The 13,864-nt window shown below is 49.7% G+C and overlaps 1 protein-coding gene across 3 annotated transcripts in view; it reads left to right on the top strand.

Moving 5' to 3' along the window:
- HECW1 (HECT, C2 and WW domain containing E3 ubiquitin protein ligase 1) overlaps positions 1-13,864 on the top strand; it is a 499,703-nt gene that overhangs the window by 425,768 nt on the left and 60,071 nt on the right. The window lies entirely within an intron of this gene.

The following is a 13,864-nucleotide window of genomic DNA, read 5'->3' as shown; positions in this document are numbered from 1 at the left end:
CACAGGAGCTCTGTGTGTAGTGTACAGGTAATAGTGATCACAAGTGACATTATACACAGGAGCTCTGTGTGTAGTGGACAGGTAATAGTGATCACCAGTGACATTATACACAGTCTGTATATAGTATACAGTGTATAGTGTCAGTGTACAGGTAATACAGTGATCACAAGTGACATTATACACACAAGCTCTGTATATAGTGTCAATGTACAGGTAATACAGGGATCACCAGTGACATTATACACAAGAGCTCTGTATATAGTGTCAGTGTACAGGTAAAACAGGGATCATCGGTGACATTATATACAGGAGCTCTTTATAGAGTGTAAAGTGTGCGTGTACATGTGATACACTGACTCACCAGTGACATCTCTATTTGAAGTCCTTCATCTTTGCTTTTCTTTTTCATCTGGCACAGCCGCCATCACTTCTTCCTGCCGGGACTCGTCTCTGCAGACAATAACATTTATAGCTGATCTCTTCCAGAGCACATTCCCCATTTTCCCCCACACTATGCCCGATGAAGAAATAAGCGACATAGTGCCGCCCTGCACAGTAACAGGACCCCCCTTTTATCCCCCCAGCCATGGAAAACAGTCTCCTAAAAATTAAATTATATTACAGCAGTAATAATAATGTCTCCCATTTGCCACCATAAGCTAATAATGTATGTTCCTCACTCTGGCCCCCATAAGTAATTAAAGGGAACCTGTCAGGTCCCCAATGCCCTGCAACCCAGCAGCATTCACTTATATATGAGTAAATTCCCTGCCTAACCAGCACTGTATAACATTTTTCTGTAAAAATTAGGTTTTAAAAAATCCTTCATATTGTCCCTGTTTCCTATGCTAATTAGGGCTTTGTGACTAGTTGATGGGACATTAGTTTCCCCAGACAAGTCAGCCTTCTTTCCATGTCATCATCGCCAGCCCCAGCAAATCTTGTGCACGCCTGCTGTAAATTTCGGCAGCGTCACTGCACCTCTGCAGCCGGGAGTACGCTTCCTGGCTTTAGAGGTGCACTGTGCATGACCGGAAGCCATCTTCTGAACTTCCAGACATGTGCAGTGCGCCTCTGAACCTCATGATAACATGGAAAAAAGGCTGATTAGTCAGGGGCAACTAACGCCCCACTGACTAGTCAAAGCCTTCATTAGCATAGGAAACGGGGACAATATAAATGCTTTTTTTAAACCTCATTGTTACAGAAAAACATTATACAGGACTGGTTAGGCAGGACATTTACTCATAAATACGTGAATGCTGCTGGGTTGGGGGATATGGGGGACCTGACAGGTTCCCTTTAAGTCCCTTATCCTGGCCCTTTTTATTTAATAATGTGCTTCATCCTGGCCCCTATGATATCGGGCACAGCCAGGGCCAAGGGATCTAGGGGGCACAGCCAGGGCCAAAAGACCTAGGGAGTAGGGCCAGTGGACCTAGGGGGCACAGCAGGGCCAGGAGACCTAGGGAGCACAGCCGGAAGACCTAGGGGGCACGGCCGGGGGACCTAGCGGAGCACAGTTGGGGGACCTAGCCAGGACCAGGGTGGCTAGCCGAGGGCCTAGCTAGGGCCATTAGGGGTCTAGCCAGGGCCAGGGGGCCTAGTCAGGGCCACTGGGGCTGAGCAAGGGTGCCTAGCCATGGCCAAGAGGTTTAGCCAGGGTCAGGGGGGCCTAGCCAGAGCCAGGGGGGGCCTGGTCAGGGCCAGGGGAACCTAGCCAGGATGCCTAGCAAGGGCCAGGGGGCCTAACCAAGGTCAAGGGACCTAGGAGGCCTAGGTTCCTTGGCCCTGGCTGTGCCCCCTATGTCACTTGGCCTGGCCCCAGCATCATGTTGCATCCACGGTGACAGAATAAAAAAAAAAGATCCCACTTACCTGCCTGCTCTCCTGGCACTGCACGGTGTCCTCTTCTTAGATCTTCTTAGATCATGATTAAATGGCTGCCGACCTAGCAGGGGCCGGCGGCTGACGTGAGTGCAGGCGCAGGCGCTACATGACAGTGACGTCATATGCCTGTGATTTCACTGTCATGCACTGCCTGTGTGTCACCCAGGGGAATATAGGGGACTCGGTACCCGGGCCTTTTACCTTGTTTAGGAGGTCACGGCAGTCGGCTCCCGGGCCCGTACTCTGGGTCTCTCTTTAAAAAGGGGTTTTAGTGTACAGTTTGTCTCGTGACTCCACCTGTGGTTTCCGGTAATGGTTACCGGCGCTGCTGCAGACCTCCGGGGGTGATGGGATGGCAGCTGGGATGTTCTTGCTCCCCACAGGCGGAGCGGGCCCCCGGGGCAGTGTAGGTGCAAATGGTGGTGATGCTGGGGCTTGCAGTGCAGGAGAGATGGCGCAGCAGGAGTAACTGACAGAGACAGGGGATTCACTTCAGTACCTTTACTGGTGCGGATGTCAGGTACGGTCCAGGGTACTCGGTAGGAAGGGTGCACTTCAGGACTTCTCCCCATTGAGCGGGTATAAGGCCTCCTGGTCCGTGTCTCCCTCTCTCTAAGCTCCTGGCCAGCCTGCAACTGGGCCGAGCTTCTGTGTCGTGCGATAGTAGGACCTTTTCCTGGCAACCACTATCCCTGGACGCCGGGGCCTTTGTGGTTCCTAGTCCTGTCACTTGGTTTAGCTTCAGGTCAACCAGGGACTTGTAGTCCTCCTGGTATGCCGGTGATCCCTTCTGGGTATAATGGACCCTGTAGGCACGGCCCCGGTGTCTGATTTGTGTCTTGGGGTGAGCCTATGATGCTCCTCTGCCCCCTCAACTCCTCTCTCCTCTTTGCCTCCGGCCACACTCGGGGCCCTCAATTCCGCAGCAGACATGCTGAGTCTTCACTGCTCTCGGTGGCAGCACACTCTCTGAACACAACTAACTGCTGAACTGCCTGGCTCCACCCTCCATATATATATCCCTATCAGGACTCCCTCTGGTGGTATGAGGTGGAAGGGTGGAGGTGTTTGTTTGTAATGAGGGCCTCTTGTGGAGAAGTCCATCCATGCACCCTTTTGGGTCCTGTGGTACCTGTAAACAGCAGGGTGCCACATTCCCCCCTAGTACAATTCAGTACTCCTGGACTGAAGCGTTTTGTAACAGGTTACAATAATAACAATAATTATAATAAAATTACAGTATGTTCCGTAACCAGGTGTCCATTTCACAGATGAAAGTGCAAAATGAGTAACATGAGGGACCCGCCTGAAAACCCTCAATGTAGGCCCTGGGCGTGGCTACAGGGCATAAGTGATCCAGGTGTTGGACCACGTCTTCAGCCACGCCAAACGGGTTTTTGGTCAGTGGTCAAATAAGAGGGGGCACTTTTGATGAGTGCAACTATTTAAGGACAGTTTTTGGCTGCTCACAGTCCTCAGCCTACAAGTCTCTGTACCCTTACGGGTAACTAAATGAACACATATTATTTTCAGTTTACACAATAAACAATAAGCAATACCCAACTGGGTAACTATTTATAATGTAGGCACTTTGTGCTTACTCCCTAAACCTGGCAGGGGTTTGGCCTTGTGTGCTGCGTGTGGACCTTCGTAGCACTGGGGTGATACTGGTGTCTGTGCATGCACTCTCTGCTAACCTATCAGGTGTACGTGCTGGTAGATTATAAAACTGCCTCAATCTCTCTATGGGACTGGCAAGTGCACTGATTACTGGGCCTTCAGGCTCTGCTTCAACGGGCGATCCTCCTCTGAGTGGGGACTCTTCCTGTTCCTGAGCAGGTTCCTCTAGGGCGCTCACAGGTTCTTCTTGTGGTTGATAGAAGTGTATTACTGGTATAATCACTGCTCCATCAAGTTGAGGCCAGTCCGCAGGGAAATCTCCTAGAACTGTGTGAAGCACATCTTCCTTGGGTTCTTCCGGTGCTATAGGAGGTACTTCTTTCTCTGTTGTCTTCAGTAGACCTGGGCACACTTTCAAGTGGTCTCTTGAGACTGTTGCGGTTGTCTTACTCTTACCTCCATCCTTACTAATCATGCAGGTTTTACTGTTGTCAAATCTGGAGTTCAACACTGTGTAGGGCTCTCTTTCTCACTGGTCATCGAGCTTGTGACCTCTTCTTTTCCGCTTTAGCACTATCTCTCCAGGTGCCAAGGGTTCTGCTGGTGCATGTTTGTTATACTGCTCTTCCTGTCTTTCCCTCACCTTGTTTAGACGGTCTTCGACACAGGCCTGTACCTTCCTGTACTGCTCTTGCCGACTTGTGTCCCCGTCTTCAGTGGACGTATCTACCACTCTGAGCTCCAGGTCCATGGGCAATTTTCCAGGTCTTGCTCTCATGAGGTACGCTGGGGTACAATTAGTAGAACTCACAGGTATGTGGTTATACAGGTCCACTAGATCAGGTAGCTTTTCTGGCCACTGGTTCCTTTCTTCCAAGGGTAGGGTTTTCAACAGGTCTATAAAGATGTTGTTCATTTTCTCGCACATACCGTTGGTTTGCGGATGATATGGCGTAGTTCGGATCTTCTTGCATCCATACAGGTGGCAGAATTCCTTGAATAGCTCGGCTTCGAAAGCAGTGCCTTGATCGGTGAGCACTTTTTCCTGATATCCATGGGGTCTGCAGAAGTAGGCTTGGAACGTTCTTGCTGCAGTTTCTGCTGTCAGGTCCTTGACAGGGGCTACCACCAGGAACCGGGAATAATGATCCACCATGGTCAGGGCATAGGAGTAGCCTGATCTGCTGGGTGACAGTTTGACATGATCCAGAGCGATAATCTCCAGGGGTTGGGTTGTTTTGATGGACTGCAAGGGTGCTTTCTGGCTGTCGTAGTCTTTCCTTCTGAGGCTACAGGGCCCACAATTCCGGCACCACCTTTCTATGGAGCTCCGCATTCCAACCCAATAGAACCGGTCCTTCAGCAGGGTTTCCAGCTTCTTCCAGCCAAAGTGACCTGCTTGATCGTGGTAGGCCTCTAACACCACCTGGATATCTGTCCTGGGTACAACAATCTGCCACACCATTTCATGGGTCTTGGGGTTGACATACCTTCTGCACAGCTTCTCTCTGTAGATGAACAGCCGGCTTCTCTCATTCCACAGGTTTTTGGCTTGTGGGGGAGTATCCTTCTCCAAGTGAGAACCTTCTTGGGTTATCAGTTTTTTAATGAGGCTGACAACCGGGTCACTGTCCTGGGTCTCCTTCCAGCTGTGATGAGGTAGCGGATTCAGCGTCCTACCATGACGTCTTCTGGAGGCAAGTTGCTTGTGGACCACTCCGCTTCTGTGGAAAGCAGGTAGTTCAATTTCTTCGAGATCATCCACTTCATCCTCGATGTCCGACTGGTGGGGCATCCTTGACAGGGCATCTGCATTGGTGTTCTTGTGACCTGCCCGGTACTTGATTGTGAACTGATAATTCGACAGTCTGGCCACCCAACGCTGTTCCATGGCTCCCAACCTGGCTGTCTCCAGGTGTGTCAAGGGATTATTGACAGTAAAGGCTGTGAATTTAGTTGAGGCTAGGTAATGCTTGAATCTTTCGGTGGTGGCCCAGACCAAGGCCAGGAGCTCCAGCTTGAAGGAACTGTAATTCTCCGGGTTCCTCTCAGTAGGGCGAAGCTTCCTACTAGCATACGCAATTACCTTTTCTCTGCCGTTTTGCTTCTGGGACAACACAGCTCCCAGTCCCTCATTGCTGGCGTCGGTGTACAACAGGAAAGGCTGGCTGTAGTCAGGGTAAGCCAGGATTTCTTCACCGGTTAGGACTTCCTTCATCGCTGCAAAGGATTCAGCCTGCTCTTTGTCCCACTGGAATGGGGGACTTTTACCTCTCTTGGACTGTCCTACCAGGAGATCTTGTAGAGGTGATACCTTTTTGGTATAGTCCTTTATGAACCTCCTGTAGTACCCGACCAGTCCCAGGAATTGCCGTACTTCCTTGATGTTTTTCGGTTCAGGCCACTTCTGGATGGCAGTGACCTTCTGTGGGTCTGGTGCTACTCCCTCTGAGCTGACTACGTGTCCCAGGTACTGAACCTTCTGTCTGAGCATGTGACACTTGTTTTAGTTTCATCCCATACCGGGACAATGCTTCAAATACCTCCGCCAGGTGCTTCAGATGGTCTTCATACGTCCTCGAGTACACGATAACGTCATCCAGGTATAGTAGCACTGTCTCAAAGTTCCGGTGTCCCAAGCAACACTCCATCAGCCTCTGGAACGTCCCGGGTGCGTTGCAGAGTCCAAACGGCATGCTGTTGAATTCGCACAGTCCCATCGGAGTGGTGAAGGCTGTCTTCTCCCGGTCTTCTTCAGCAACAGAGACTTGCCAGTACCCGCTAGTGAGATCCAATGTATAGAAGTAATTGGCAGATTTTAGTGCAGCCAGGGATTCCTCTTTATGGGGCAAAGAGTATGCATCTTTATGTGTTATTCGATTAATTTGTCTATAATCTACACACATCCTCATGCTACCGTCCTTTTTCCTGACCAGGACCAGGGGAGCTGCCCAAGGATTACAGCTATCCCTTACTACCCCTGCCTTTTTCATGTCATGCAACATTTCCTTAATGTGCTGGTGGTATGGGTCTGTAACGCTCTTTAATAGGTGGATGGTTACCGGTGGGTATGTTGTGTTGTACCCCTTTAACCCTTCCAAAATCAAGTGGGTGTTTACTAAACACCTGTTCATATTATTGAACCACTCTGTAAACACCGTGTTTCTGATGGACAGGGGTGGCATCAGTCCCAACATGGAGCTGTTGACACCAATCCTCCAGCTGAGCTTCGGAGTCATTGTCCTCCACTGTATCTGGTGGGGTCAAAGATTCCACTGTGTGTATGGCATCATTATTCACAGTATACAATCTGGCAACAGTGGCGTATCTTGGCAATTTAACTTCCTCCTCCCCACAATTTAGGAGACGTACGGGTACCCTCCCATTACGTACATCAACTACCCCTCTAGCAGTTAGGAGTGTAGGTCTGTGCTCTGAGCTAATGGGCTCCACTACAGCCTGGTAGTTCTGTCCCTTGAGACCTATTGCTGCCCTACACCAAATCAGCATTTCACTCATTGGGGGAATCACAATGGGTATCAGGTCTGTCACCGTACATTACCAATCTCACCACCTGTTAGCTTTACCTGTTGCTGGTACAGGAGGGCTCGAATTTCTTTCTGGAGCACCTTCCTCTGCCCTGGTTTGGAAGTGTCAGCAATCTGTTGGAGTAAAAACAACACTTCTCCCAAACATTTACCAACAATATTTGTACCAAGTATCATATACGGATTGGTATCACCAGGATTAGATTTTATGACAATTAGTCCGTGGTCCTTTAGTTCCACTCTCCCCATCTTCACTGTCACGTCCTTAACCCCTACTAGGTTAAGAGGAAGGCTGTTAGAGGCATACACAGAGAGGTTCGGGGCTGGCGGGTGGAGTTCATCTATGGACCAGTACCTTTTGTAGAGGACATCAGGTATGATGGTTACCTGTGAGCCGGTGTCCAGTAATGCAGGTGTTGCTATGCCGTCCAGCACGATGGACAGGAAAGGCCTTCCTCCTACAAACCGGTCGTACCAGCTTGATGGGCCTGGTTGTTTTACTCCTGGATGTCGGCCCTTGGCCCCAGGGTTTGCCCGTTTAAAGGACAGTCCCGCGCGGTGTGGCCTGCCTTGTGGCAACGGTAGCAGATGAAGTCTCCTGGAGGGCGACGTTGGTCGTTGCTCCTCCCACGGGGTGGCATTGTGCTCCTACGGGGTGGCGTTGTCCTCCTCCTTCTCCTCATCCAGGGGACATCCTCAGGACTGTTGGCGAGTAGGATCCTTCCTTCCAGCTCAGGCTCAATCTGTAGCTGCAGGGTGCTCAGGACAGTGGCCAGGGTTTTACTTAGCTGACGCACTTCAGAGCTCAGGCTGTCCAGCTCACTAGGGGGCACTGTTTGCATTTTTGTTTCAGCCGTTAATGAAGGAGCAGTGGGTGTTGCGGGCACTGTGGTGCCAACACCCTGGTAGCGCTGGATAGTAGGATCTGATGGTTCCAGGGGCTGCAGACCCTTAATAGCCATGTCCTTCAGGGCGTCAAAGGTGGCATTTGGATGATCTAAGGCCCACCACCGTACGGTTCTGCTCTCCTCCTGGGACCTCAACCCCCGGATGAACTGTTCTGTCAGAATTTTGTCCTCACCATGTATGCTGGCTGGACTAACCTGTTTCAGGGCCTGCAGGGCTTCCTGTAAGCGCCAGGCATAGTTCCGGATACTGTCCTCAGGTTTCTGGGTACAGTGGTAGAACCTCATCCGGAGGTCTGTCGCAGTGCGGTTTTCAAAGACAATTTGCAGTCTCTTAAAGATAATGGATATTGATTACTGGTCTGCGGCTGGCCAGGTTTCAACTTCCCGCTCTGCGGCACCAGTCAATTGTCCCAGCACAACAGCGGCTCTCTGCTTACCAGTCATTGAGTACATATCCAGTACACCGCATATTTTCCTTTTGAATCCAGACAGGGTGTCTGGTTTGCCGTCATACTGGGGAAGCCATTTTGCTCCAGGGATATACGGCAGGGCCATGGGTATTAACGGAGTCACGACCCCTGCTGGTGGGGCGGCCGCCCCGGCCTGAGCAGCGCCGGGCGCAAGTTGAGCATCAGGAGCGTTAACCTGTGCTCCGGCGTTTTGCTGGTCGTCGGCCATGGTTGCGCCCCCCTAGTAAACCGTAGCCTACCTCCTTTACTTTTGATCGGGTAGGCCGCAGATCCGCAGGCGACGGTCTACTTCCAGGACCTGACGCTTCCTGGTGCTGCATCAGAGCGCGAGGAGGGGCTTGAGCTTCGCGTGCTTCCAGCAGTCATGCCTCTCCGATTACCGCGGTTATGCCCCTCTTCTTCCCGCACGGCGACGCGGTAATGGCGACGATGTTCACCACAGTTTAAACACATTTCAATTACGACACACAGTACCCGGTGGCAACGGGCACGAAATCCTGTTCGTGACGCCAGGAAAGAGAGATGTGTCACCCAGGGGAATATAGGGGACTCGGTACCCGGGCCTTTTACCTTGTTTAAGAGGTCACGGCTGTCGGCTCCCGGGCCCGTACTCTGGGTCTCTCTTTAAAAAGGGGTTTTAGTGTACAGTTTGTCTTGTGACGCCACCTGTGGTTTCCGGTAATGGTTACCGACGCTGCTGCAGACCTCCGGGGGGGGGGGGTGATGGGATGGCAGCTGGGATGTTTCTGCTCCCCACAGGCGGAGCGGCCCTCAGGGGCAGTGTAGGTGCAAATGGTGGTGATGCTGGCGCTTGCAGTGCAGGAGAGATGGCGCAGCAGGAGTAACTGACAGAGACAGGGGATTCACTTCAGTAGGACCTTTTCCTGGCAACCACTATCCCTGGACGCCGGGGCCTTTGTGGTTCCTAGTCCTGTCACTTGGTTTAGCTTCAGGTCAACCAGGGACTTGTAGTCCTCCTGGTATGCCGGTGATCCCTTCTGGGTATAATGGACCCTGTAGGCACGGCCCCGGTGTCTGATTTGTGTCTTGGGGTGAGCCTATGATGCTCCTCTGCCCCCTCAACTCCTCTCTCCTCTTTGCCTCCGGCCACACTCGGGGCCCTCAATTCCGCAGCAGACATGCTGAGTCTTCACTGCTCCGGTAATGGTTATCGGCGCTGCTGCAGACCTCCGGGGGTGATGGGATGGCAGCTGGGATATTCTTGCTCCCCACAGGCGGAGCGGGCCCCCGGGGCAGTGTAGGTGCAAATGGTGGTGATGCTGGGGCTTGCAGTGCAGGAGAGATGGCGCAGCAGGAGTAACTGACAGAGACAGGGGATTCACTTCAGTACCTTTACTGGTGCGGATGTCAGGTACGGTCCAGGGTACTCGGTAGGAAGGGTGCACTTCAGGACTTCTCCCCATTGAGCGGGTATAAGGCCTCCTGGTCCGTGTCTCCCTCTCTCTAAGCTCCTGGCCAGCCTGCAACTGGGCCGAGCTTCTGTGTCGTGCTGTTCCTTCACCTGTCGCTTGGTAGTAGGACCTTTTCCTGGCAACCACTATCCCTGGACGCCAGGGCCTTCGTGGTTCCTAGTCATGTCACTTGGTTTAGCTTCAGGTCGACCAGGGACTTGTAGTCCTCTTGGTATGCCGGTGATCCCTACTGGGTATAAAGGACCCTGTAGGCGTGGACCCGGTGTCTGGTTTGTATCTTGGGGTGAGCCTATGATGCTCCTCTGCCCCCTCAACTCCTCAGTCCTCTCCTCTTTGCCTCCGGCCACACTCGGGGCCCTCAATTCAGCAGCAGACATGCTGCGTCTTCACTGCTCTCGGTGGCAGCACACTCTCTGAACATAAGTAACTGCTGAACTGCCTGGCTCCACCCTCCATATATATATCCCTATCAGGGCTCCCTCTAGTGGTATGAGGTGGAAGGGTGGAGGTGTTTGTTTGTAACGAGGGCCTCTTGTGGAGAAGTCCATCCATGCACCCTATTGGGTCCTGTGGTACCTGTAAACAGCAGGGTGCCACACCTGCAACAGGCGCACACACGTCAGCTGCCGGCCTCTGCTAGGACAGCATCCTATTGTCATGGGGCAATGAATTTCAATTGAATCTGCTCGGGGGCAGGCACCAGTGTCCTGGTGGGCCAGTCCGACCCTAGCTGAAAGATTACACTTTTAGAGTGCGTCTGGTGAATGGTCAGCCGTGGTGATGTTACAGTATAAGTCTGGAAAAGTTTCCAGATGTATACTGTAGGTTAGATGCACGGACATAGTGTGCACCTAGCCTAAGTGATGTACGGGCTATATACAATAACCTCGTACATTGCTTTGTGCCCACCGTCTGAATACTGCAGTACATTCACTTCAATGGGACATAAAGCTCAGTACTCGTCTACTAAGCAATGTGCAGAGCTGCTGTGTTCCGCCCGTACATCGCTTAGGTCCGGCCACTGAAGGAGCAGTTTTCAGCTGATGGGTGTGCTAATGTCGGACCCCACAAATCTCATACTGAAGAGCTATCCAGCGGATAGATAATCAATGATTAGACCTGGAGAACCTCTTTAAGTGCGTTCTCCCCCCTGCAGCAGTGCCACACTTGATGAAGTTAATCGTGGTTTGGGCACACTGCGTTGTTCAGAAGAGGGGGCTATTTGGCTTTCCCAGCTTGAATTTTACTGGATTGTTTTTTCGGCAGCCATGTCACTTTTCCAGCGCCTCTGAATTACTAGGAACATGGACAACCTCTATTTTTCCGTTGACAGATATGACTAGGGGCTTGTTTTTTGCAGTACGTAAGTTTTTATTGGTGCCATTTGGGGAATATAATATTTTTGGGGATTTTTGTTTACATTTTTGAGAAACAGAATGAACAAATAAAAAGCAATTCAGGAATTGTCTTTAATCTATTTTACGTCATTTTACGCTGTTCACCATGCAGTAAATATAACTCAACTTTATTCTTCAGGTCAGTATAACAGCGATGCCAGGGTTATTTTAGTATTTTTATGATTTTTTATTTTTGCATGCTAAGGCTGTGTGCCCAGGTAGCGTTTTTCATGCGTTTATGCTGCGGAATTTCCGCAGCGTAAACGCTTGTTAAACGCTAGGTAATCCGCACCCCATGGTCCCCAAGGGGATTCCGCAAGTTCTATGCACATGCTGCGGATTTTTCCGCAGCGTTTATGCTGCGTTCAAAAATCCGCAGCATGTTCATTAATTTTGCGTTTCCGCAAGCGGAATTGCCTTGTGCAATGCATTAAAAACGCAAGGCAATTCCGCATGTGGAAATCGCACGATAAACGCACGATAAACGCATGCGGAATTCCGCATGCGTTTTTAATTGCAGAAATGAAGCAGAAATTTTCTGCTTCATTTCTACAACGTGGGCACATAGCCTAAAACACTGTTTTACAAAAAAAGTATTTGTTCTCGCCATTTTTATTTTTCTGCTGAACGAGCTGTGTGGGGGCTTGTTTTTTACAGGATGAGTTGACGTTTTTATTTTTACTATTTTGCCCTACATAACATTTTAAGATCCCTTTTTTCAATATTTGTGTGGCAGAGCAAACAAAAAACAGAAATTCATGAATGGTTTTTATTTTTATTTTTTTCACGCCATTTACAGTGCGGTAAAAGTGATCAGACAACTTTATTCTTTGGGTAATTACAATTGCAGTGATACCAGATTTATACAGGTAGTTTTTTCATGTTTTGCGTCTTTTGCACACTAAAATACATTTTTTACAAGCAATAATTTTTTTTTCCATCATACTCTGATAGCTGTAATTTTTTATATTTTTGTTGACAGAGCTATATGAGGGATTGTTTTTTTGCGGCACCAGATAGAATTTTTTTAAATGATTTTTTTTATCACTTTTTATTCCATGTTTTGTGTGTCAATAAGATGAAAAAGCTAAGTTTGTATTGTGTTTTCTATATTTTTTTTACGGTGTTCACCAAACTGGTTAAATAATATGGCAGATTTATAGATTGTTTAGTTCCAGACGTGACAATGCCAAACGTGTACTTTTTTTTCCTTCATTTTTTTTTTAAAAAAAACAACTGCGTTTTCACTTGCAAAACGTTTTTCCATTTTTTTTTCATACTTTCACTTTTGTTATTTCACATTTTTAGAAACTTTATTTCACTGTTTTTATTTATTTTTTACTTAGTTCCAGTATGGGACTTCAGCTTTCCCTGGTCTCATCGTAGATCTAATACTCTGCAATGCTCTTGCATTGCATGGCATTAGAGGTGTTAATCAAACACAGGCAGGGGGCAGGACCTTACAGGCCACCGTATGTGGGTGACCCAGCAGCCATTTTTTTGTCTGGGGTCACCATGGAGATCATTGGCACAAAGCGAAATTGCGCTGTGCCAATTGGAGCAGAGTAGTCCCCTCCTTCTAGTAAGCTTTCACAGTGGCATCAGAGGGATCAAACACCCGTGATTGGTGCAAGCACTGATCGTGGGCTTTGCAGTAGGGTGTCAACTATCATGTAAAGCTGACACCCGCTGATTGTCGCACTGTACATGTATAGCAGTTTGCAGGAACGCACTTCCCACAGCACCGTACAAGTATGGTGCTTGTTGTGAAAGGGTTAAAGAGTTGATATTCACTTTTAGAATTACTACCCCCAATAGGTGGCAGGAGAGTTCTAGTCTTCCACTCTAAAGAGGCTAATTGCATATTTAAATTCCCAGAGGAGCATTGCATGGGAGTCCTCTCACCTACCAAATCAGACCTCCTGCTTTGCACTGATGAGGGACAAACATCCAGGAACACATGTCTGCAAATGGCATGTCTGGTTTGGCTTCTTATCCTAAGTTATATGACAAGGCTCATTAAACGGTCGATATTGACTTTTAAAACCGTTACCGCCTATAGCTGGCACTAGAGTTCAAGTCCTCTTTATCTCTCTGAAAAGGTTATTTGCATATTTAAATTCCAGAGCCTATGAGTCTCCTTAAAAAAGTTGTCCGGTACTTTTTTTAAATTGCCCAATGTATTCAGCATGTGGGCATAAGTATATTTGTAAATACCTTGTATGCTGATAATGCCTGTGAGCGGTGCTATCCTTGGCCACTCACAGGCATCCCGTGACCCCGCGTTGACGTCACGACAAGTGAGGCGTGACATCAGTGACGCGGTCCCCGCAGTGGCTGCTGGGTTGTGGGCGGGGTTATCCCACCAGGTCACACCTAGCATCTACCGCGCGCTTTGCCAATGAATGGGGAGAGGGAGAGCGCGCGGTGGGTAATAAACCCGCCCACAACCCAGCATCCACCGGTGGAACGCGGAAGAGAGACCCTCGACTGCAGCCTGGACTTGTTGTGATGTTAGCGCCGACTGCAGCCGGGGGTCACGTGATGCCTGTGAGTGGCCAGTGATAGCGCCGCTCACTGGCATTATCTGCAACACAA

The sequence above is a fragment of the Phyllobates terribilis genome, unplaced genomic scaffold, assembly GCF_046119375.1.
Source record: "Phyllobates terribilis strain yellow unplaced genomic scaffold, ASM4611937v1 Scaffold_4__5_contigs__length_816908805, whole genome shotgun sequence".
NCBI lineage: Eukaryota > Metazoa > Chordata > Amphibia > Anura > Dendrobatidae > Phyllobates > Phyllobates terribilis.
Note: the sequence above shows the minus strand (reverse complement) of the source record. Positions and strands in the feature narration are given on the sequence as shown.